A 25,490-nucleotide genomic window follows, 5' to 3' on the forward strand; every position below is an offset into this window, starting at 1 on the left:
CATGTATCCCTGTGAGATGAATTCACAGAACACTAAGCAGTTTCTCAGAAAGCTTCTTTCCAGATTTCATCTGAGGTTATTTCCTTTTTCACCATAGCCCTCTATGGGCTTCCAAATATCACTTTACCAATTCCACAAGAACTATCTTAGCGAAAGGCTTCTTCAGGGGAAAGCTGTAACTCTGTTAGATGATTTCACAGAACACAAAGAAGTTTCTCAGAAAGTTTCTTTCTCTTTGTTATCGGAGATAATTTCCTTTGGCCCTATAGTCTTCAAAGGGATCCGGAATATCTGTTCTCAGATTCCAAAGAAATAGGGCTAGCAAAGAGATCCTCGAAATACACATGTAAGTCTGTGAGATGAATTAACAGAACACTAAGCAGTTTCTCAGAAAGCTTCTTTCCAGATTTCATCTGAGGATATTTCCTTTTTCACCATAGCCCTCTATGGGCTTCCAAATATCACTTTTCCAATTCCACAAGAACTGTCTTAGCGAAAGGCTTCTTCAGGGGAAAGCTGTAACTCTGTGAGATAATTTCACAGAACACAAAGAAGTTTCTCAGAAAGCTTCTTTCTCTTTGTTATCGGAGGATATTTCCTTTGGCCCTAAAGTCTTCAAACGGATCCGAAATATCTGTTCTCAGATTCCACAGAAAGAAGGCTAGCAAAGAGATCCTCGAAATACACATGTAACTCTGTGAGATGAATTAACAGAACACTAAGTACTTTCTCAGAAAGCTTCTTTCCAGATTTCATCTGAGGATATTTCTTTTTTCACCATAGCCCTCTATGGGCTTCCAAATATCACTTTGCCAATTCCACAAGACCTGTCTTAGCGAAAGGCTTCTTGAGGGGAAAGTTGTAACTCTGGGAGATGATTTCGTAGAACACAAAGAAGTTTCTCAGAAAGCTTCTTTCTCTTTGTTATCGGAGGATATTTCCTTTGGCCCTATAGTCTTCAAAGGGAACCGAAATATCTGTTCTCAGATTCCACAGAAAGAAGGCTAGCAAAGAGATCCTCGAAATACACATGTAATTCTGTGAGATGAATTCACAGAACACTAAGCAGTTTCGCAGAAAGCTTCTTTCCAGATTTCATCTGACGATATTTTCTTTTTCACCATAGCCCTCTATGGGCTTCCAAATATCTCTTTGCCAATTCCACAAGAACTGTCTTAGCGAAAGGCTTCTTGAGGGGAAAGCTGTAACTCTGTGAGATGATTTCAGAGAACACAAAGAAGTTTCTCAGAAAGCTTCTTTTTCTTTGTTATCCGAGGATATTTCCTTTGGCCCTATAGCCTTCAAAGGGATCCAAAATATCTGTTCTCAGATTCCACAGAAATAGGGCTAGCAAAGAGATCTTCGAAATACACATGTAACTCTGTGAGGTGAGTTAACAGAACACTAAGCAGTTTCTCAGAAAGCTTCTTTCCAGATTTCATCTGAGGATATTTCCTTTTTCACCATAGCCCCCTATGGGCTTCCAAATATCACTTTGCCAATTCCACAAGAACTGTCTTAGCGAAAGGCTTCTTCAGGGGAAAGCTGGAACTCTGTGAGATGATTTAACAGAACACAAAGAAGTTTCTCAGAAAGCTTCTTTCTCTTTGTTATCGGAGGATATTTCCTTTGGCCCTATATTCTTCAAAGGGATCCGAAATATCTGTTCTCAGATTCCACAGAAAGAAGGCTAGCAAAGAGATCCTCGAAATACACATGTAACTCTGTGAGATGAATTCACAGAACACTAAGCAGTTTCTCAGAAAGCCTCTTTCAGATTTCATCTGAGAATAATTCCTTTTTCACCATAGCCCTCTATGGGCTTCCAAATATCACTTTGCCAATTCCACAAGACCTGTCTTAGCGAAAGGCTTCTTGAGGGGAAAGCTGTAACTCTGTGAGATGATTTCACAGAACACAAAGAAGTTTCTCAGAAAGCTTCTTTCTCTTTGTTATCCGAGGATATTTCCTTTGGCCCTATAGTCTTCAAAGGGATCCGAAATATCTATTCTCAGATTCCACAGAAAGAAGGCTAGCAAAGAGATCCTCGAAATACACATGTATCCCTGTGAGATGAATTCACAGAACACTAAGCAGTTTCTCAGAAAGCTTCTTTCCAGATTTCATCTGAGGTTATTTCCTTTTTCACCATAGCCCTCTATGGGCTTCCAAATATCACTTTACCAATTCCACAAGAACTATCTTAGCGAAAGGCTTCTTCAGGGGAAAGCTGTAACTCTGTTAGATGATTTCACAGAACACAAAGAAGTTTCTCAGAAAGTTTCTTTCTCTTTGTTATCGGAGATAATTTCCTTTGGCCCTATAGTCTTCAAAGGGATCCGGAATATCTGTTCTCAGATTCCAAAGAAATAGGGCTAGCAAAGAGATCCTCGAAATACACATGTAAGTCTGTGAGATGAATTAACAGAACACTAAGCAGTTTCTCAGAAAGCTTCTTTCCAGATTTCATCTGAGGATATTTCCTTTTTCACCATAGCCCTCTATGGGCTTCCAAATATCACTTTGCCAATTCCACAAGAACTGTCTTAGCGAAAGGCTTCTTCAGGGGAAAGCTGTAACTCTGTGAGATAATTTCACAGAACACAAAGAAGTTTCTCAGAAAGCTTCTTTCTCTTTGTTATCGGAGGATATTTCCTTTGGCCCTAAAGTCTTCAAACGGATCCGAAATATCTGTTCTCAGATTCCACAGAAAGAAGGCTAGCAAAGAGATCCTCGAAATACACATGTAACTCTGTGAGATGAATTAACAGAACACTAAGTACTTTCTCAGAAAGCTTCTTTCCAGATTTCATCTGAGGATATTTCTTTTTTCACCATAGCCCTCTATGGGCTTCCAAATATCACTTTGCCAATTCCACAAGACCTGTCTTAGCGAAAGGCTTCTTGAGGGGAAAGTTGTAACTCTGGGAGATGATTTCGTAGAACACAAAGAAGTTTCTCAGAAAGCTTCTTTCTCTTTGTTATCGGAGGATATTTCCTTTGGCCCTATAGTCTTCAAAGGGAACCGAAATATCTGTTCTCAGATTCCACAGAAAGAAGGCTAGCAAAGAGATCCTCGAAATACACATGTAATTCTGTGAGATGAATTCACAGAACACTAAGCAGTTTCGCAGAAAGCTTCTTTCCAGATTTCATCTGACGATATTTTCTTTTTCACCATAGCCCTCTATGGGCTTCCAAATATCTCTTTGCCAATTCCACAAGAACTGTCTTAGCGAAAGGCTTCTTGAGGGGAAAGCTGTAACTCTGTGAGATGATTTCAGAGAACACAAAGAAGTTTCTCAGAAAGCTTCTTTTTCTTTGTTATCCGAGGATATTTCCTTTGGCCCTATAGCCTTCAAAGGGATCCAAAATATCTGTTCTCAGATTCCACAGAAATAGGGCTAGCAAAGAGATCTTCGAAATACACATGTAACTCTGTGAGGTGAGTTAACAGAACACTAAGCAGTTTCTCAGAAAGCTTCTTTCCAGATTTCATCTGAGGATATTTCCTTTTTCACCATAGCCCCCTATGGGCTTCCAAATATCACTTTGCCAATTCCACAAGAACTGTCTTAGCGAAAGGCTTCTTGAGGGGAAAGCTGTAATTCTGAGAGATGATTTCACAGAACACAAAGAAGTTTCTCAGAAAGCTTCTTTCTTTTTGTTATCGGAGGATATTTCCTTTGGCCCTATAGTCTTCAAAGGCATCCGAAATATCTGTTCTCAGATTCCACAGAAAGAAGGCTAGCAAAGAGATCCTCGAAATACACGTGTAACTCTGTGAGATGAATTAACAGAACACTAAGCAGTTTCTCAGAAAGCTTCTTTCCAGATTTCATCTAAGGATATTTCCTTTTTCACCATAGCCTTCTATGGGATTCCAAATATCATTTTGCCAATTCCACAAGAACTGTCTTAGCGAAAAGCTTCTTCGGGGGAAAGCTGTAACACTGTGAGTTGATTTCACAGAACACAAACAAGTTTCTCAGAAAGCTTCTTTCTCTTTGTTATCGGAGGATATTTCCTTTGGCCCTATAGTCTTCGAAGGGATCCGAAATATCTGTTCTGAGATTCCAAAGAAATAGGGCTAGCAAAGAGATCTTCGAAATACACATGTAAGTCTGTGAGATGAATTAACAGAACAGTAAGCAGTTTCTCAGAAAGCTTCTTTCCAGATTTCATCTGAGGATATTTCCTTTCTCACCATAGACCTCTATGGGCTTCCAAATATCACTTTGCCAATTCCACAAGAACTGTCTTAGCGAAAGGCTTCTTCAGGGGAAAGCTGTAACTCTGTGAGATGATTTCAGAGAACACAAAGAAGTTTCTCAGAAAGCTTCTTTTTCTTTTTTATCCGAGGATATTTCCTTTGGCCCTATAGCCTTCAAAGGGATCCAAAATATCTGGTTTCAGATTAAACAGAAATAGGGCTAGCAAAGAGATCCTCGAAATACACATGTAACTCTGTGAGATAAATTCACAGAACACTAAGCAGTTTCTCAGAAAGCTTCTTTCCAGATTTTATCTGAGGATATTTCCTTTTTCACCATAGCCCTCTATGGGCTTCCAAATATCACTTTGCCAATTCCACAAGAACTGTCTTAGCGAAAGGCTTCTTCAGGGGAAAGCTGTAACTCTGTGAGATGATTTCACAGAACACAAAGAAGTTTCTCAGAAGCTTCTTTCTCTTTGTTATCGGAGGATATTTCCTTTGGCCCTATAGTCTTCAAAGGGATCCGAAATATCTGTTCTCAGATTCCACAGAAAGAAGGCTAACAAAGAGATCCACGAAATACACATGTAACTCTGTGAGATGAATTCACAGAACACTAAGCAGTTTCGCAGAAAGCTTCTTTCCAGATTTCATCTGAGGATATTTCCTTTTTCACCAGAGCCCTCTATGGGCTTCCAAATATCATTTTGCCAATTCCACAAGAACTGTCTTAGCGAAAGGCTTCTTGAGGGGAAAGCTGTAACTCTGTGAGATGATTTCACAGAACACAAAGAAGTTTCTCAGAAAGCTTCTTTCTCTTAGTTATCGGAGGATATTTCCTTTGGCCCTATAGTCTTCAAAGGGATCCGAAATATCTGTTCTCAGATTCCACAGAAAGAAGGCTAGCAAAGAGATCCTCAAAATACACATGTAACTCTGTGAGATGAATTAACAGAACACTAAGCAGTTTCTCAGAAAGCTTCTTTCCAGATTTCATCTGAGGATATTTCCTTTTTCACCATAGCCCTCTATGGGCTTCCAAATATCACTTTGCCAATTCCACAAGACCTGTCTTAGCGAAAGGCTTCTTGAGGGGAAAGCTGTAACTCTGTGAGATGATTTCACAGAACACAAAGAAGTTTCTCAGAAAGCTTCTTTCTCTTTGTTATCCGAGGATATTTCCTTTGGCCCTATAGTCTTCAAAGGGATCCGAAATATCTATTCTCAGATTCCACAGAAAGAAGGCTAGCAAAGAGATCCTCGAAATACACATGTATCCCTGTGAGATGAATTCACAGAACACTAAGCAGTTTCTCAGAAAGCTTCTTTCCAGATTTCATCTGAGGTTATTTCCTTTTTCACCATAGCCCTCTATGGGCTTCCAAATATCACTTTACCAATTCCACAAGAACTATCTTAGCGAAAGGCTTCTTCAGGGGAAAGCTGTAACTCTGTTAGATGATTTCACAGAACACAAAGAAGTTTCTCAGAAAGTTTCTTTCTCTTTGTTATCGGAGATAATTTCCTTTGGCCCTATAGTCTTCAAAGGGATCCGGAATATCTGTTCTCAGATTCCAAAGAAATAGGGCTAGCAAAGAGATCCTCGAAATACACATGTAAGTCTGTGAGATGAATTAACAGAACACTAAGCAGTTTCTCAGAAAGCTTCTTTCCAGATTTCATCTGAGGATATTTCCTTTTTCACCATAGCCCTCTATGGGCTTCCAAATATCACTTTGCCAATTCCACAAGAACTGTCTTAGCGAAAGGCTTCTTCAGGGGAAAGCTGTAACTCTGTGAGATAATTTCACAGAACACAAAGAAGTTTCTCAGAAAGCTTCTTTCTCTTTGTTATCGGAGGATATTTCCTTTGGCCCTAAATTCTTCAAACGGATCCGAAATATCTGTTCTCAGATTCCACAGAAAGAAGGCTAGCAAAGAGATCCTCGAAATACACATGTAACTCTGTGAGATGAATTAACAGAACACTAAGTACTTTCTCAGAAAGCTTCTTTCCAGATTTCATCTGAGGATATTTCTTTTTTCACCATAGCCCTCTATGGGCTTCCAAATATCACTTTGCCAATTCCACAAGACCTGTCTTAGCGAAAGGCTTCTTGAGGGGAAAGTTGTAACTCTGGGAGATGATTTCGTAGAACACAAAGAAGTTTCTCAGAAAGCTTCTTTCTCTTTGTTATCGGAGGATATTTCCTTTGGCCCTATAGTCTTCAAAGGGAACCGAAATATCTGTTCTCAGATTCCACAGAAAGAAGGCTAGCAAAGAGATCCTCGAAATACACATGTAATTCTGTGAGATGAATTCACAGAACACTAAGCAGTTTCGCAGAAAGCTTCTTTCCAGATTTCATCTGACGATATTTTCTTTTTCACCATAGCCCTCTATGGGCTTCCAAATATCTCTTTGCCAATTCCACAAGAACTGTCTTAGCGAAAGGCTTCTTGAGGGGAAAGCTGTAACTCTGTGAGATGATTTCAGAGAACACAAAGAAGTTTCTCAGAAGGCTTCTTTTTCTTTGTTATCCGAGGATATTTCCTTTGGCCCTATAGCCTTCAAAGGGATCCAAAATATCTGTTCTCAGATTCCACAGAAATAGGGCTAGCAAAGAGATCTTCGAAATACACATGTAACTCTGTGAGGTGAGTTAACAGAACACTAAGCAGTTTCTCAGAAAGCTTCTTTCCAGATTTCATCTGAGGATATTTCCTTTTTCACCATAGCCCCCTATGGGCTTCCAAATATCACTTTGCCAATTCCACAAGAACTGTCTTAGCGAAAGGCTTCTTGAGGGGAAAGCTGTAATTCTGAGAGATGATTTCACAGAACACAAAGAAGTTTCTCAGAAAGCTTCTTTCTCTTTGTTATCGGAGGATATTTCCTTTGGCCCTATAGTCTTCAAAGGCATCCGAAATATCTGTTCTCAGATTCCACAGAAAGAAGGCCAGCAAAGAGATCCTCGAAATACACGTGTAACTCTGTGAGATGAATTAACAGAACACTAAGCAGTTTCTCAGAAAGCTTCTTTCCAGATTTCATCTAAGGATATTTCCTTTTTCACCATAGCCTTCTATGGGATTCCAAATATCATTTTGCCAATTCCACAAGAACTGTCTTAGCGAAAAGCTTCTTCGGGGGAAAGCTGTAACACTGTGAGATGATTTCACAGAACACAAACAAGTTTCTCAGAAAGCTTCTTTCTCTTTGTTATCGGAGGATATTTCCTTTGGCCCTATAGTCTTCAAAGGGATCCGAAATATCTGTTCTGAGATTCCAAAGAAATAGGGCTAGCAAAGAGATCCTCGAAACACACATGTAAGTCTGTGAGATGAATTAACAGAACACTAAGCAGTTTCTCAGAAAGCTTCTTTCCAGATTTCATCTGAGGATATTTCCTTTCTCACCATAGACCTCTATGGGCTTCCAAATATCACTTTGCCAATTCCACAAGAACTGTCTTAGCGAAAGGCTTCTTCAGGGGAAAGCTGTAACTCTGTGAGATGATTTCACAGAACACAAAGAAGTTTCTCAGAAAGCTTCTTTCTCTTTGTTATCGGAGGATATTTCCTTTGGCCCTATAATCTTCAAAGGGATCCGAAATATCTGTTCTCAGATTCCACAGAAAGAAGGCTAGCAAAGAGATCCTCGAAATACACATGTAACTCTGTGAGATGAATTCACAGAACACTAAGCAGTTTCTCAGAAAGCCTCTTTCAGATTTCATCTGAGAATAATTCCTTTTTCACCATAGCCCTCTATGGGCTTTCAAATATAACTTTGCCAATTCCACAAGACCTGTCTTAGCGAAAGGCTTCTTGAGGGGAAAGCTGTAACTCTGGGAGATGATTTCATAGAACACAAAGAAGTTTCTCAGAAAGCTTCTTTCTCTTTGTTATCGGAGGATATTTCCTTTGGCCCTATAGTCTTCAACGGGATCCGAAATATCTGTTCTCAGATTCCACAAAAAGAAGGCTAGCAAAGAGATCCTCGAAATACACGTGTAACTCTGTGACATGAATTAACAGAACACTAAGCAGTTTCTCAGAAAGCTTCTTTCCAGATTTTATCTAAGGATATTTCCTTTTTCACCATAGCCCTCTATGGACTTCCAAATATCATTTTGCCAATTCCACAAGAACTGTCTTAGCGAAAGACTTCTTCAGGGGAAAGGTGTAAATCTGTGAGATGATTTCACAGAACACAAAGAAGTTTCTGAGAGAGATTCTTTCTCTTTGTTATCGGAGGATATTTCCTTTGGCCCTATAGTCTTCAAAGGGAACCGAAATATCTGTTCTCAGATTCCACAGAAAGAAGGCTAGCAAAGAGATCCTCGAAATACACATGTAATTCTGTGAGATGAATTCACAGAACACTAAGCAGTTTCGCAGAAAGCTTCTTTCCAGATTTCATCTGACGATAATTTCTTTTTCACCATAGCCCTCTATGGGCTTCCAAATATCTCTTTGCCAATTCCACAAGAACTGTCTTAGCGAAAGGCTTCTTGAGGGGAAAGCTGTAACTCTGTGAGATGATTTCAGAGAACACAAAGAAGTTTCTCAGAAAGCTTCTTTTTCTTTGTTATCCGAGGATATTTCCTTTGGCCCTATAGCCTTCAAAGGGATCCAAAATATCTGGTTTCAGATTAAACAGAAATAGGGCTAGCAAAGAGATCCTCGAAATACACATGTAACTCTGTGAGATAAATTCACAGAACACTAAGCAGTTTCTCAGAAAGCTTCTTTCCAGATTTTATCTGAGGATATTTCCTTTTTCACCATGGCCCTCTATGGGCTTCCAAATATCACTTTGCCAATTCCACAAGAACTGTCTTAGCGAAAGGCTTCTTCAGGGGAAAGCTGTAACTCTGTGAGATGATTTCACAGAACACAAAGAAGTTTCTCAGAAGCTTCTTTCTGTTTGTTATCGGAGGATATTTCCTTTGGCCCTATAGTCTTCAAAGGGATCCGAAATATCTGTTCTCAGATTCCACAGAAAGAAGGCTAACAAAGAGATCCACGAAATACACATGTAACTCTGTGAGATGAATTCACAGAACACTAAGCAGTTTCGCAGAAAGCTTCTTTCCAGATTTCATCTGAGGATATTTCCTTTTTCACCAGAGCCCTCTATGGGCTTCCAAATATCATTTTGCCAATTCCACAAGAACTGTCTTAGCGAAAGGCTTCTTCAGGGGAAAGCTGTAACTCTGTGAGATGATTTCACAGAACACAAAGAAGTTTCTCAGAAAGCTTCTTTCTCTTAGTTATCGGAGGATATTTCCTTTGGCCCTATAGTCTTCAAAGGGATCCGAAATATCTGTTCTCAGATTCCACAGAAAGAAGGCTAGCAAAGAGATCCTCGAAATACACATGTAAATCTGTGAGATGAATTAACAGAACACTAAGCAGTTTCGCAGAAAGCTTCTTTCCAGATTTCATCTGAGGATATTTCCTTTTTCAACAGAGCCCTCTATGGGCTTCCAAATATCACTTTTCCAATTCCACAAGAACTGTCTTAGCGAAAGGCTTCTTCAGGGGAAAGCTGTAACTCTGTGAGATGATTTCACAGAACACAAAGAAGTTTCTCAGAAAGCTTCTTTCTCTTTGTTATCGGAGGATATTTCCTTTGGCCCTATAGTCCTCAAAGGGATCCGAAATATCTGTTCTCAGATTCCACAGAAATAGGGCTAGCAAAGAGATCCTCGAAATACACATGTAACTCTGTGAGATGAATTAACAGAACACTAAGCAGTTTCTCAGAAAGCTTCTTTCCAGATTTTATCTGAGGATATTTCCTTTTTCACCATAGCCCTCTATGGGCTTCCAAATATCACTTTTCCAATTCCACAAGACCTGTTACAGAGAAAGGCTTCTTGAGGGGAAAGCTGTAACAATGTGAGATGTTTTCACAGAACACAAAGAAGTTTCTCAGAAAGCTTCTTTCTCTTTGTTATCGGAGGATATTTCCTTTGGCCCAATAGTCTTCAAAGGGAACCGAAATAACTGTTCTCAGATTCCAGAGAAAGAAGGCTAGCAAAGAGATACTCGAAATACACATGTAAGTCTGTGAGATGAATTCACAGAACACTAAGCAGTTTCTCAGAAAGCTTCTTTCCAGATTTCATCTGAGGATATTTTCTTTTTCACCATAGCCCTCCATGGGCTTCCAAATATCACTTTGCCAATTCCACAAGAACTGTCTTAGCGAAAGGCTTCTTGAGGGGAAAGCTGTAACTCTGTGAGATGATTTCACAGAACACAAAGAAGTTTCTCAGAAAGCTTCTTTCTCTTTGTTATCCGAGGATATTTCCTTTGGCCCTATAGCCTTCAAAGGGATCCAAAATATCTGTTCTCAGATTCCACAGAAATAGGGCTAGCAAAGACATCCTCGAAATACACATGTAACTCTGTGAGATGAATTAACAGAACACTAAGCAGTTTCGCAGAAAGCTTCTTTCCAGATTTCATCTGACGATATTTCCTTTTTCACCATAGCCCTCTATGGGCTTCCAAATATCACTTTGCCAATTCCACAAGAACTGTCTTAGCGAAAGGCTTCTTCAGGGGAAAGCTGTAACTCTGTGAGATAATTTCACAGAACACAAAGAAGTTTCTCAGAAAGCTTCTTTCTCTTTGTTATCGGAGGATATTTCCTTTGGCCCTAAAGTCTTCAAACGGATCCGAAATATCTGTTCTCAGATTCCACAGAAAGAAGGCTAGCAAAGAGATCCTCGAAATACACATGTAACTCTGTGAGATGAATTAACAGAACACTAAGTACTTTCTCAGAAAGCTTCTTTCCAGATTTCATCTGAGGATATTTCTTTTTTCACCATAGCCCTCTATGGGCTTCCAAATATCACTTTGCCAATTCCACAAGACCTGTCTTAGCGAAAGGCTTCTTGAGGGGAAAGTTGTAACTCTGGGAGATGATTTCGTAGAACACAAAGAAGTTTCTCAGAAAGCTTCTTTCTCTTTGTTATCGGAGGATATTTCCTTTGGCCCTATAGTCTTCAAAGGGAACCGAAATATCTGTTCTCAGATTCCACAGAAAGAAGGCTAGCAAAGAGATCCTCGAAATACACAGGTAATTCTGTGAGATGAATTCACAGAACACTAAGCAGTTTCGCAGAAAGCTTCTTTCCAGATTTCATCTGACGATATTTTCTTTTTCACCATAGCCCTCTATGGGCTTCCAAATATCTCTTTGCCAATTCCACAAGAACTGTCTTAGCGAAAGGCTTCTTGAGGGGAAAGCTGTAACTCTGTGAGATGATTTCAGAGAACACAAAGAAGTTTCTCAGAAGGCTTCTTTTTCTTTGTTATCCGAGGATATTTCCTTTGGCCCTATAGCCTTCAAAGGGATCCAAAATATCTGTTCTCAGATTCCACAGAAATAGGGCTAGCAAAGAGATCTTCGAAATACACATGTAACTCTGTGAGGTGAGTTAACAGAACACTAAGCAGTTTCTCAGAAAGCTTCTTTCCAGATTTCATCTGAGGATATTTCCTTTTTCACCATAGCCCCCTATGGGCTTCCAAATATCACTTTGCCAATTCCACAAGAACTGTCTTAGCGAAAGGCTTCTTGAGGGGAAAGCTGTAATTCTGAGAGATGATTTCACAGAACACAAAGAAGTTTCTCAGAAAGCTTCTTTCTCTTTGTTATCGGAGGATATTTCCTTTGGCCCTATAGTCTTCAAAGGCATCCGAAATATCTGTTCTCAGATTCCACAGAAAGAAGGCCAGCAAAGAGATCCTCGAAATACACGTGTAACTCTGTGAGATGAATTAACAGAACACTAAGCAGTTTCTCAGAAAGCTTCTTTCCAGATTTCATCTAAGGATATTTCCTTTTTCACCATAGCCTTCTATGGGATTCCAAATATCATTTTGCCAATTCCACAAGAACTGTCTTAGCGAAAAGCTTCTTCGGGGGAAAGCTGTAACACTGTGAGATGATTTCACAGAACACAAACAAGTTTCTCAGAAAGCTTCTTTCTCTTTGTTATCGGAGGATATTTCCTTTGGCCCTATAGTCTTCAAAGGGATCCGAAATATCTGTTCTGAGATTCCAAAGAAATAGGGCTAGCAAAGAGATCCTCGAAATACACATGTAAGTCTGTGAGATGAATTAACAGAACACTAAGCAGTTTCTCAGAAAGCTTCTTTCCAGATTTCATCTGAGGATATTTCCTTTCTCACCATAGACCTCTATGGGCTTCCAAATATCACTTTGCCAATTCCACAAGAACTGTCTTAGCGAAAGGCTTCTTCAGGGGAAAGCTGTAACTCTGTGAGATGATTTCACAGAACACAAAGAAGTTTCTCAGAAAGCTTCTTTCTCTTTGTTATCGGAGGATATTTCCTTTGGCCCTATAATCTTCAAAGGGATCCGAAATATCTGTTCTCAGATTCCACAGAAAGAAGGCTAGCAAAGAGATCCTCGAAATACACATGTAACTCTGTGAGATGAATTCACAGAACACTAAGCAGTTTCTCAGAAAGCCTCTTTCAGATTTCATCTGAGAATAATTCCTTTTTCACCATAGCCCTCTATGGGCTTTCAAATATAACTTTGCCAATTCCACAAGACCTGTCTTAGCGAAAGGCTTCTTGAGGAGAAAGCTGTAACTCTGGGAGATGATTTCATAGAACACAAAGAAGTTTCTCAGAAAGCTTCTTTCTCTTTGTTATCGGAGGATATTTCCTTTGGCCCTATAGTCTTCAACGGGATCCGAAATATCTGTTCTCAGATTCCACAAAAAGAAGGCTAGCAAAGAGATCCTCGAAATACACGTGTAACTCTGTGACATGAATTAACAGAACACTAAGCAGTTTCTCAGAAAGCTTCTTTCCAGATTTTATCTAAGGATATTTCCTTTTTCACCATAGCCCTCTATGGACTTCCAAATATCATTTTGCCAATTCCACAAGAACTGTCTTAGCGAAAGACTTCTTCAGGGGAAAGGTGTAACTCTGTGAGATGATTTCACAGAACACAAAGAAGTTTCTGAGAGAGATTCTTTCTCTTTGTTATCGGAGGATATTTCCTTTGGCCCTATAGTCTTCAAAGGGAACCGAAATATCTGTTCTCAGATTCCACAGAAAGAAGGCTAGCAAAGAGATCCTCGAAATACACATGTAATTCTGTGAGATGAATTCACAGAACACTAAGCAGTTTCGCAGAAAGCTTCTTTCCAGATTTCATCTGACGATAATTTCTTTTTCACCATAGCCCTCTATGGGCTTCCAAATATCTCTTTGCCAATTCCACAAGAACTGTCTTAGCGAAAGGCTTCTTGAGGGGAAAGCTGTAACTCTGTGAGATGATTTCAGAGAACACAAAGAAGTTTCTCAGAAAGCTTCTTTTTCTTTGTTATCCGAGGATATTTCCTTTGGCCCTATAGCCTTCAAAGGGATCCAAAATATCTGGTTTCAGATTAAACAGAAATAGGGCTAGCAAAGAGATCCTCGAAATACACATGTAACTCTGTGAGATAAATTAACAGAACACTAAGCAGTTTCTCAGAAAGCTTCTTTCCAGATTTCATCTAAGGATATTTCCTTTTTCACCATAGCCTTCTATGGGATTCCAAATATCATTTTGCCAATTCCACAAGAACTGTCTTAGCGAAAAGCTTCTTCGGGGGAAAGCTGTAACACTGTGAGATGATTTCACAGAACACAAACAAGTTTCTCAGAAAGCTTCTTTCTCTTTGTTATCGGAGGATATTTCCTTTGGCCCTATAGTCTTCAAAGGGATCCGAAATATCTGTTCTGAGATTCCAAAGAAATAGGGCTAGCAAAGAGATCCTCGAAATACACATGTAAGTCTGTGAGATGAATTAACAGAACACTAAGCAGTTTCTCAGAAAGCTTCTTTCCAGATTTCATCTGAGGATATTTCCTTTCTCACCATAGACCTCTATGGGCTTCCAAATATCACTTTGCCAATTCCACAAGAACTGTCTTAGCGAAAGGCTTCTTCAGGGGAAAGCTGTAACTCTGTGAGATGATTTCACAGAACACAAAGAAGTTTCTCAGAAAGCTTCTTTCTCTTTGTTATCGGAGGATATTTCCTTTGGCCCTATAGCCTTCAAAGGGATCCAAAATATCTGGTTTCAGATTAAACAGAAATAGGGCTAGCAAAGAGATCCTCGAAATACACATGTAACTCTGTGAGATAAATTCACAGAACACTAAGCAGTTTCTCAGAAAGCTTCTTTCCAGATTTTATCTGAGGATATTTCCTTTTTCACCATAGCCCTCTATGGGCTTCCAAATATCACTTTGCCAATTCCACAAGAACTGTCTTAGCGAAAGGCTTCTTCAGGGGAAAGCTGTAACTCTGTGAGATGATTTCACAGAACACAAAGAAGTTTCTCAGAAGCTTCTTTCTCTTTGTTATCGGAGGATATTTCCTTTGGCCCTATAGTCTTCAAAGGGATCCGAAATATCTGTTCTCAGATTCCACAGAAAGAAGGCTAACAAAGAGATCCACGAAATACACATGTAACTCTGTGAGATGAATTCACAGAACACTAAGCAGTTTCGCAGAAAGCTTCTTTCCAGATTTCATCTGAGGATATTTCCTTTTTCACCAGAGCCCTCTATGGGCTTCCAAATATCATTTTGCCAATTCCACAAGAACTGTCTTAGCGAAAGGCTTCTTGAGGGGAAAGCTGTAACTCTGTGAGATGATTTCACAGAACACAAAGAAGTTTCTCAGAAAGCTTCTTTCTCTTAGTTATCGGAGGATATTTCCTTTGGCCCTATAGTCTTCAAAGGGATCCGAAATATCTGTTCTCAGATTCCACAGAAAGAAGGCTAGCAAAGAGATCCTCAAAATACACATGTAACTCTGTGAGATGAATTAACAGAACACTAAGCAGTTTCTCAGAAAGCTTCTTTCCAGATTTCATCTGAGGATATTTCCTTTTTCACCAGAGCCCTCTATGGGCTTCCAAATATCACTTTCCCAATTCCACAAGAACTGTCTTAGCGAAAGGCTTCTTGAGGGGAAAGCTGTAACTCTGTGAGATGATTTCACAGAACACAAAGAAGTTTCTCAGAAAGCTTCTTTCTCTTTGTTATCCGAGGATATTTCCTTTGACCCTATAGTCTTCAAAGGGATCCGAAATATCTATTCTCAGATTCCACAGAAAGAAGGCTAGCAAAGAGATCCTCGAAATACACATGTATCCCTGTGAGATGAATTCACAGAACACTAAGCAGTTTCTCAGAAAGCTTCTTTCCAGATTTCATCTGAGGTTATTTCCTTTTTCACCATAGCCCTCTATGGGCTTCCAAATATCACTTTACCAATTCCACAAGAACTATCTTAGCGAAAGGCTTCTTCAGGGGAAAGCTGTAACTCTGTTAGATGATTTCACAGAACACAAAGAAGTTTCTCAGAAAGTTTCTTTCTCTTTGTTATCGGAGATAATTTCCTTTGGCCCTATAGTCTTCAAAGGGAACCGAAATATCTGTTCTCAGATTCCACAGAAAGAAGGCTAGCAAAGAGATACTCGAAATACACATGTAAGTCTGTGAGATGAATTCACAGAACACTAAGCAGTTTCTCAGAAAGCTTCTTTCCAGATTTCATCTGAGGATATTTTCTTTTTCACCATAGCCCTCCATGGGCTTCCAAATATCACTTTGCCAATTCCACAAGAACTGTCTTAGCGAAAGGCTTCTTGAGGGGAAAGCTGTAACTCTGTGAGATGATTTCACAGAACACAAAGAAGTTTCTCAGAAAGCTTCTTTCTCTTTGTTATCCGAGGATATTTCCTTTGGCCCTATAGCCTTCAAAGGGATCCGAAATATCTGTTCTCAGATTCCACAGAAATAGGGCTAGCAAAGACATCCTCGAAATACACATGTAACTCTGTGAGATGAATTAACAGAACACTAAGCAGTTTCGCAGAAAGCTTCTTTCCAGATTTCATTTGACGATATTTCCTTTTTCACCATAGCCCTCTATGGGCTTCCAAATATCACTTTGCCAATTCCACAAGAACTGTCTTAGCGAAAGGCGTCTTGAGGGGAAAGCTGAAACTCTGTCAGATGATTTCACAGAACACAAAGAAGTTTCTCAGAAAGTTTCTTTCTCTTTGTTATCGGAGGATATTTCCTTTGGCCCTATAGACATCAAAGGGATCCGAAATATCTGTTCTCAGATTCCACAGAAAGAAGGCTAGCAAAGACATCCTCGAAATACACATGTAACTCTTTGAGATGAATTCACAGAACACTAAGGAGTTTCTCAGAAAGCTTCTTTCCAGATTTCATCTAAGGATATTTCCTTTTTCACCATAGCCTTCTATGGGATTCCAAAGATCATTTTGCCAATTCCACAAGAACTGTCTTAGCGAAAAGCTTCTTCAGGGGAAAGCTGTAACTCTGTGAGATGATTTCACAGAACATAAAGAAGTTTCTCAGAAAGCTTCTTTCTCTTTGTTATCGGAGGATATTTCCTTTGACCCTATAGTCTTCAAAGGGATCCGAAATATCTGTTCTCAGATTCCAAAGAAATAGGGCTAGCAAAGAGATCTCGAAATACACATGTAACTCTGTGAGATGAATTAACAGAACACTAAGCAGTTTCTCAGAAAGCTTCTTTCCAGATTTCATCTGAGGATATTTCCTTTCTCACCATAGACCTCTATGGGCTTCCAAATATCACTTTGCCAATTCCACAAGAACTGTCTTAGCGAAAGGCTTCTTCAGGGGAAAGCTGTAACTCTGTGAGATGATTTCACAGAACACAAAGAAGTTTCTCAGAAAGCTTCTTTCTCTTTGTTATCTGGGGATATTTCCTTTGGCCCTATAGTCTTCAAAGGGATCCGAAATATCTGTTCTCAGATTCCACAGAAATAGGGCTAGCAAAGAGATCCTCGAAATACACAGGTAACAATGTGAGATGAATTAACAGAACACTAAGCACTTTGTCAGAAAGCTTCTTTCCAGATTTCATCTGAGGATATTTCCTTTTTCACCAGAGCCCTCTATGGGCTTCAAAATACCACTTTTTCAATTCCCCAAGGACTGTCTTAGCAAAAGGCTTCTTCAGGGGAAAGCTGTTACTCTGTGAGATGATTTCACAGAACACAAAGAAGTTTCTCAGAAAGCTTCTTTCTCTTTGTTATCGGAGGATATTTCCTTTGGCCCTATAGTCTTCAAAGGGATCCGAAATATCTGTTCTCAGATTCCACAGAAATAAGGCTAGTAAAGAGATCCTCGAAATACACATGTAACTCTGTGAGATGAATTCACAGAACACTAAGCAATTTCTCAGAAAGCTTCTTTCCAGATTTTATCTAAGGATATTTTCTTTTTCACCATAGCCCTCTATGGGCTTCCAAATATCATTTTGCCAATTCCACAAGAACTGTCTTAGCAAAAGGCTTCTTCAGGGGAAAGCTGTAACTCTGTGAGATGATTTCACAGAACACAAAGAAGTTTCTCAGAAAGCTTCTTTCTCTTTGTTATCGGAGGATATTTCCCTTGGCTCTATACTCTTCAAAGGGAACCGAAATATCTGTTCTCAGATTCCACAGAAAGAAGGCTAGCAAAGAGATCCTCGAAATACACATGTAACTCTGTGAGATGAATTCACAGAACACTAAGCAGTTTCTCACAAAGCTTCTTTCCAGATTTCATCTGAGGATATTTACTTTTTCACCATAGCTCTCTATGGGTTTCCAAATATCACTTTGCCAATTCCACAAGAACTGTCTTAGCGAAAGGCTTCTTGAGGGGAAAGCTATAACTCTGTGAGATGATTTCACAGAACACAAAGAAGTTTCTCAGAAAGCTTCTTTCTCTTTGTTATCGGAGGAGATTTCCTTTGGCCCTATAGTCTTCAAAGGGATCCGAAATATCTGTTCTCAGATTCCACAGAAATAGGGCTAGCAAAGAGATCGTCGAAATACACATGCAACTCTGTGAGATGAATTGACAGAACACTAAGCAGTATCTCAGAAAGCTTCTTTCCAGATTTCATCTGAGGATATTTCCTTTTTCACCAGAGCCCTCTATGGGCTTCCAAATATCACTTTGCCAATTCCACAAGAACTGTCTTAGCGAAAGGCTTCTTCAGGGGAAAGCTGTAACTCTGTGAGATGATTTCACAGAACACAAAGAAGTTTCTCAGAAAGCTTCTTTCTCTTTGTTATCGGAGGATATTTCCTTTGGCTCTATAGTCTTCAAAGGGATCCGAAATATCTGTTCTCAGATTCCACAGAAAGATGGCTAGCAAAGAGATCCTCGAAATAGACATGTAACTCTGTGAGATAAATTCACAGAACACTAAGCAGTTTCTCAGAAAGCTTCTTTCCAAATTTTATCTGAGGATATTTCCTTTTTCATCATAGCCCTCTATGGGCTTCCAAATATCACTTTGCAAATTCAACAAGAACTGTCTTAGCGAAAGGCTTCTTGACGGGAAAGCTGTAACTCTGTGAGATGATTTCACAGAACACAAAGAAGTTTCTCAGAAAGCTTCTTTCTCTTTGTTATCGGAGGATATTTCCTTTGGCCCTATAATCTTCAATGGGAATCGAAATAACTGTTCTCAGATTCCAGAGAAAGAAGGCTAGCAAAGAGATCCTTGAAATACACATGTAACTCTGTGAGATGAAGTAACAGAACACTAAGCAGTTTCTCAGAAAGCTTCTTTACAGATTTCATCTGAGGATATTTCCTTTTTCAACATAGCCCTCTATGGGCTTCCAAATATCACTTTGCCAATTCCACAAGAACTGTCTTAGCGAAAGGCTTCTTGAGGGGAAGCTGTAACTCTGTGAGATGATTAAATAGAACACAAAGAAGTTTCTCAGAAAGCTTCTTTCTCTTTGTTATCGGAGGACATTTCCTTTGGCCCTATAGTCTTCAACGGGATCCGAAATATCTGTTCTCAGATTCCATAGAAAGAAGGCTAGCAAAGAGATCCTCGAAGTACACATGTAAATCTGTGACATGAATTAACAGAACACTAAGCAGTTTCTCAGAAAGCTTCTTTCCAGATTTCATCTGAGGATATTTCCTTTTTCACCAGAGCCCTCTATGGGCTTCCAAATATCACTTTGCCAATTCCACAAGAACTGCTGAGCGAAAGGCTTCTTCAGGGGAAAGCTGTAACTCTGTGAGATGATTTCACAGAACACAAAGAAGTTTCTCAGAAAGATTCTTTCTCTTTCTTATCGGAGGATATTTCCTTTGGCCCTATAGTCTTCAAAGGGATCCGAAATATCTGTTCTCAGATTACACAGAAAGAAGGCTAGCAAAGAGATCCTCGAAATACACATGTAACTCTGTGAGATAAATTCACAGAACACTAAGCAGTTTCTCAGAAAGCTTCTTTCCAGATTTTATCTGAGGATATTTCCTTTTTCATCATAGCCCTCTATGGGCTTCCAAATATCACTTTGCCAATTCCACAAGAACTGTCTTAGCTAAAGGCTTCTTGACGGGAAAGCTGTAACTCTGTGAGATGATTTCACAGAACACAAAGAAGTTTCTCAGAAAGCTTCTTTCTCTTTGTTATCGGAGGATATTTACTTTGGCCCTATAGTCTTCAAAGGGATCCGAAATATCTGTTCTCAGATTCCACAGAAATAGGGCTAGTAAAGAGATCCTCGAAATACACATGTAACTCTGTGAGATGAATTCACAGAACACAAAGAAGTTTCTCAGAAAGCTTCTTTCCAGTTTTCATCTGAGGATATTTCCTTTTTCACCATAGCCCTCTCTGAGCTTCCAAATATCACTTTTCCAATTCCAGAAGAACTGTCTTAGCGAAAGGCTTCTTGAGGGGAAAGCTGTAACTCTGGGAGATGATTTCACAGAACACAAAGAAGTTTCTCAGAAAGCTTCTTTCTCTTTGTTATCGGAGGATATTTCCTTTGGCCCTATAGTCTTCAAAGGGATCCGAAATATCTGTTCTCAGATTCCACAGAAAGTAGGCTAGCAAAGAGATCCTCGAAAAACACATGTAACTCTGTGAGATGAATTCACAGAACACTAAGCAGTTTCGCAGAAAGCTTCTTTCCAGATTTCATCTGAGGATATTTCCTTTTTCACCAGAGCCCACTATGGGCTTCCAAATATCACTTTGCCAATTCCACAAGAACTGTCTTAGCGAAAGGCTTCTGGAGGGGAAAGCTGTAACTCTGTGAGATGATTTCTCAGAACACAAAGAAGTTTCTCAGAAAGCTTCTTTCTCTTTGTTATCGGAGGAGATTTCCTTTGGCCCTATAGTCTTCAAAGGGAACCGAAATATCTGTTCTCAGATTCCACAGAAAGAAGGCTAGCAAAGAGATCCTCGAAATACACATGTAACTCTGTGAGATGAATTCACAGAACACAAAGCAGTTTCTCAGAAAGCTTCTTTCCAGATTTCATCTGAGGATATTTTCTTTTTCACCAAAGCCCTCCATGGGCTTCCAAATATCATTTTTCCAATTCCACAAGAACTGTCTTAGCGAAAGGCTTCTTGAGGTGAAATCTGTAACTCTGTGAGATGATTTCACAGAACACAAAGAAGTTTCTCAGAAAGCTTCTTTCTCTTTGTTATCGGAGGATATTTCCTTTGGCCCTATATTCTTCAAAGGGATCTGAAATATCTGTTCTCAGATTCCACAGAAAGAAGGATAGCAAAGAGATCCTCGAAATACCCATGTAACTCTGTGAGATGAATTCACAGAACACTAAGCAGTTTCGCAGAAAGCTTCTTTCCAGATTTCATCTGAGGATATTTCCTTTTTCACCATAGCCCTCTATGGGCTTACAAATATCACTTTTCCTATTCCACAAGACCTGTTTTAGCGAAAGGCTTTTGAGGGGAAAGCTGTAACTCTGTGAGATGATTTCACAGAACACAAAGAAGTTTCTCAGAAAGCTTCTTTCTCTTTGTTATCGGAGGATATTTCCTTTGGCCCTATAGTCTTCAAAGGGATCCGAGATATCTTTTCTCAGATTCCACAGAAAGAAGGCTAGCAAAGAGATCCTCGAAATACACATGTAACTCTGTGAGATGAATTCACAGAACACTAAGCAGTTTCTCAGAAAGCTTCTTTCCACATTTCATCTGAGGATATTTCCTTTTTCATGATAGCCCTCTATGGGCTTCCAAATATCACTTTGCAATTCCAAAAGAACTGTCTTAGCGAAAGGCTTCTGGAGGGGAAAGCTGTAACTCTGTGAGATGATTTCACAGAACACAAAGAAGTTCCTCAGAAAGCTTCTTTCTCTTTGTTATCGGAGGATATTTCCTTTGGCCTTATAGTCTTCAAAGGGATCCGAAATATCTGTTCTCAGATTCCACAGAAAGAAGGCTAGCAAAGAGATCCTCGAAATACACATGTAACTGTGTGAGATGAATTAACAGAACACTAAGCAGTTTCTCAGAAAGCTTCTTTCCAGATTTCATCTGAGGATATTTCCTTTTTCACCAGAGTCCTCTATGGGCTTCCAAATATCACTTTGCTATTTCCACAAGAACTGTCTTAGCGAAAGGCTTCTTGAGGGGTAAGCTGTAACTCTGTGAGATGATTTCACAGAACACAATGAAGCTTCTCAGAAAGCTTCTTTCTCTTTGTTATCGGAGGATATTTCCTTTGGCCCTATAGTCTTCAAAGGGATCCAAAATATCTGTTCTCAGATTCCACAGAAAGAAGGCTAGCAAAGAGATCCTCGAAATACACATGTAACTCTGTGAGATGAATTCACAGAACACTAAGCAGTTTCTCAGAAAGCTTCTTTCCAGATTTCATCTGAGGATATTTCCTTTTTCACCATAGCCCTCTATGGGCTTCCAAATATCACTTTGCCAATTCCACAAGAACTGTCTTAGCGAAAGGCTTCTTCAGGGGAAAGCTGTATCTCTGGGAGATGATTTCACAGAACACAAAGAAGCTTCTCAGAAAGCTTCTTTCTCTTTGCTATCGGAGGATATTTCCTTTGGCCCTATAGTCTTCAAAGGGATCCGAAATATCTGTTCTCAGATTCCACAGGAATAGGGCTAGCAAAGAGATCCTCGATATACACATGTAACTCTGTGAGATGAATTCACAGAACACAAAGCAGTTTCTCAGAAAGCTTCTTTCCTATTTTCATCTGAGGATATTTCCTTTTTCACCATAGCCCTCTCTGAGCTTCCAAATATCACTTTGCCAATTCCAGAAGAACTGTCTTAGCGAAAGGCTTCTTGAGGGGAAAGCTGTAACTCTGTGAGATGATTTCACAGAACACAAAGAAGTTTCTCAGAAAGCTTCTTTCTCTTTGTTATCGGAGGATATTTCCTTTGGCCCTATAGTCTTCAAAGGGATCCGAAATATCTGTTCTCAGATTCCACAGAAAGAAGGCTAGCAAAGAGATCCTCGGAATACACATGTAACTCTGTGAGATGAATTCACAGAACACTAAGCAGTTTCTCACAAAGCTTCTTTCCAGATTTCATCTGAGGTTATTTCCTTTTTCACCATAGCCCTCTAGGGGCTTCGAAATATCACTTTGCCAATTCCACAAGAACTGTATTAGCGAAAGGCTTCTTGAGAGGAAAGCTGTAACTCTGTGAGATGATTTCACAGAACACAAAGTAGTTTCTCGGAAAGCTTCTTTCTCTTTGTTATCGGAGGATATTTCCTTTGGCCCTATAGTCTTCAAAGGGATCCGAAATATCTGTTCTCAGATTCCACAGAAAGAAGGCTAGCAAAGAGATCCTCGAAATACACATGTAACTCTGTGAGATGAATTCACAAAACACTAAGCAGTTTCGCAGAAAGCTTCTTTCCAGATTTCATCTGAGGATATTTCCTTTTTCACCAGAGCCCACTATGGGCTTCCAAATATCACTTTGCCAATTCCACAAGAACTGTCTTAGCGAAAGGCTTCTTCAGGGGAAAGCTGTAACTCTGTGAGATGATTTCTCAGAACACAAAGAAGTTTCTCAGAAAGCTTCTTTCTCTTTGTTATCGGTGGAGATTTCCTTTGGCCCTATATTCTTCAAAGGGAACCGAAATATCTGTTCTCAGATTCCACAGAAAGAAGGCTAGCAGATATATCCTCGAAATACACATGTAACACTGTGAGATGAATTCACAGAACACTAAGCAGTTTCTCAGAAAACTTCTTTCCAGATTTCATCTGAGGATATTTTCTTTTTCACCATAGCCCTCCATGGGCTTCCAAATATCATTTTGCCAATTCCACAAGAACTGTCTTAGCGCAAGGCTTCTTGAGGGGAAAGCTGTAACTCTGTGAGATGATTTCACAGAACACAAAGAAGTTTCTCAGAAAGCTTCTTTCTCTTTGTTATTGGAGGATATTTCCTTTGGCCCTATAGTCTTCAAAGGGATCCGAAATATCTATTCTCAGATTTCACAGAAATAGGCCTAGCAAAGAGATCCTCGAAATACACATGTAACTCTGTGAGATGAATTCACAGAACACTAAGCAGTTTCTCAGAAAGCTTCTTTCCAGATTTCATCTGAGGATATTTCCTTTTTCACCATAGCCCTCTATGGGCTTCCAAATATCACTTTGCCAATTCCACAAGAACTGTCTTAGCGAAAGGCTTCTTCATGGGAAAGCTGTAACTCTGGGAGATGATTTCACAGAACACAAAGAAGTTTCTCAGAAAGCTTCTTTCTCTTTGTTATCGGAGGATATTTACTTTGGCCCTATAGTCTTCAAAGGGATCCGAAATATCTGTTCTCAGATTCCACAGAAAGAAGGCTAGCAAAGAGATCCTTCATATAAACATGTAACACTGTGAGATGAATTAACAGAACACTAAGCACTTTCTCAGAAAGCTTCTTTCCAGATTTCATCTGAGGATATTTCCTTTTTCACCAGAGCCCTCTATGGGCTTCCAAATATCACTTTTCCTATTCCACAAGAACTGTCTTAGCGAAAGGCTTCTTGAGGGGAAAGCTGTAACTCTGTGAGATGATTTCACAGAACACAAAGAAGTTTCTCAGAAAGCTTCTTTCTCTTTGTTATCGGAGGATATTTCCTTTGTCCCTATAGTCTTAAAAGGATCCGAAATATCTGTTCTCAGATTCCACAGAAATAAGGCTAGCAAAGAGATCCTCGAAATACACATGTAACTCTGTGAGATGAATTCACAGAACACTAAGCCGTTTCTCAGAAAGCTTCTTTCCAGATTTCATCTGAGGATATTTCCTTTTTCACGATAGCCCTCTATGGGCTTCCAAATATCACTTTGCAATTCCACAAGAACTGTCTTAGCGAAAGGCTTCTGGAGGGGAAATCTGTAACTCTGTGAGATGATTTCACAGAACACAAAGAAGTTCCTCAGAAAGCTTCTTTCTCTTTGTTATCGAAGGATATTTCCTTTGGCCCTACAGTCTTCAAAGGGATCCGAAATATCTGTTCTCAGATTCCACAGAAAGAAGGCTAGCAAAGAGATCCTCGAAATACTCATGTAACTCTGTGAGATGAATTAACAGAACACTAAGCAGTTTCTCAGAAAGCTTCTTTCCAGATTTCACCTGAGGATATTTCCTTTTTCACCAGAGTCCTCTATGGGCTTCCAAATATCACTTTTCCAATTCCACAAGAACTGTCTTAGCGAAAGGCTTCTTGAGGGGAAAGCTGTAACTCTGTGAGATGATTTCACAGAACACAAAGAAGTTTCTCAGAAAGCTTCTTTCTCTTTGTTATCGGAGGATATTTCCTTTGGCCCTACTGTCTTCAAAGGGATCCGAAATATCTGTTCTCAGATTCCACTGAAAGAAGGCTAGCAAAGATATCCTCGAAATGCACATGTAACACTGTGAGATGAATTCACAGAACACTAAGCAGTTTCTCAGAAAACTTCTTTCCAGATTTTATCTGAGGATATTTACTTTTTCACCATAGCCCTCCATGGGCTTCCAAATATCATTTTGCGAATTCCACAAGAACTGTCTTAGCGAAAGGCTTCTTGAGGGGAAAGCTGTAACTCTGTGAGATGATTTCACAGAACACAAAGAAGTTTCTCAGAAAGCTTCTTTCTCTTTGTTATCGGAGGATATTTCCTTTGGCCCTATAGTCTTCAAAGGGATCCGAAATATCTATTCTCAGATTTCACAGAAATAGGCCTAGCAAAGAGATCCTCGAAATACACATGTAACTCTGTGAGATGAATTCACAGAATACTAAGCAGTTTCGCAGAAAGCTTCTTTCCAGATTTCATCTGAGGATATTTCCTTTTTCACCATAGCCCACTATGGGCTTCCAAATATCA

The sequence above is a fragment of the Macaca nemestrina genome, chromosome 11 (genome assembly GCF_043159975.1).
Source record: "Macaca nemestrina isolate mMacNem1 chromosome 11, mMacNem.hap1, whole genome shotgun sequence".
Classification (NCBI taxonomy): domain Eukaryota; kingdom Metazoa; phylum Chordata; class Mammalia; order Primates; family Cercopithecidae; genus Macaca; species Macaca nemestrina.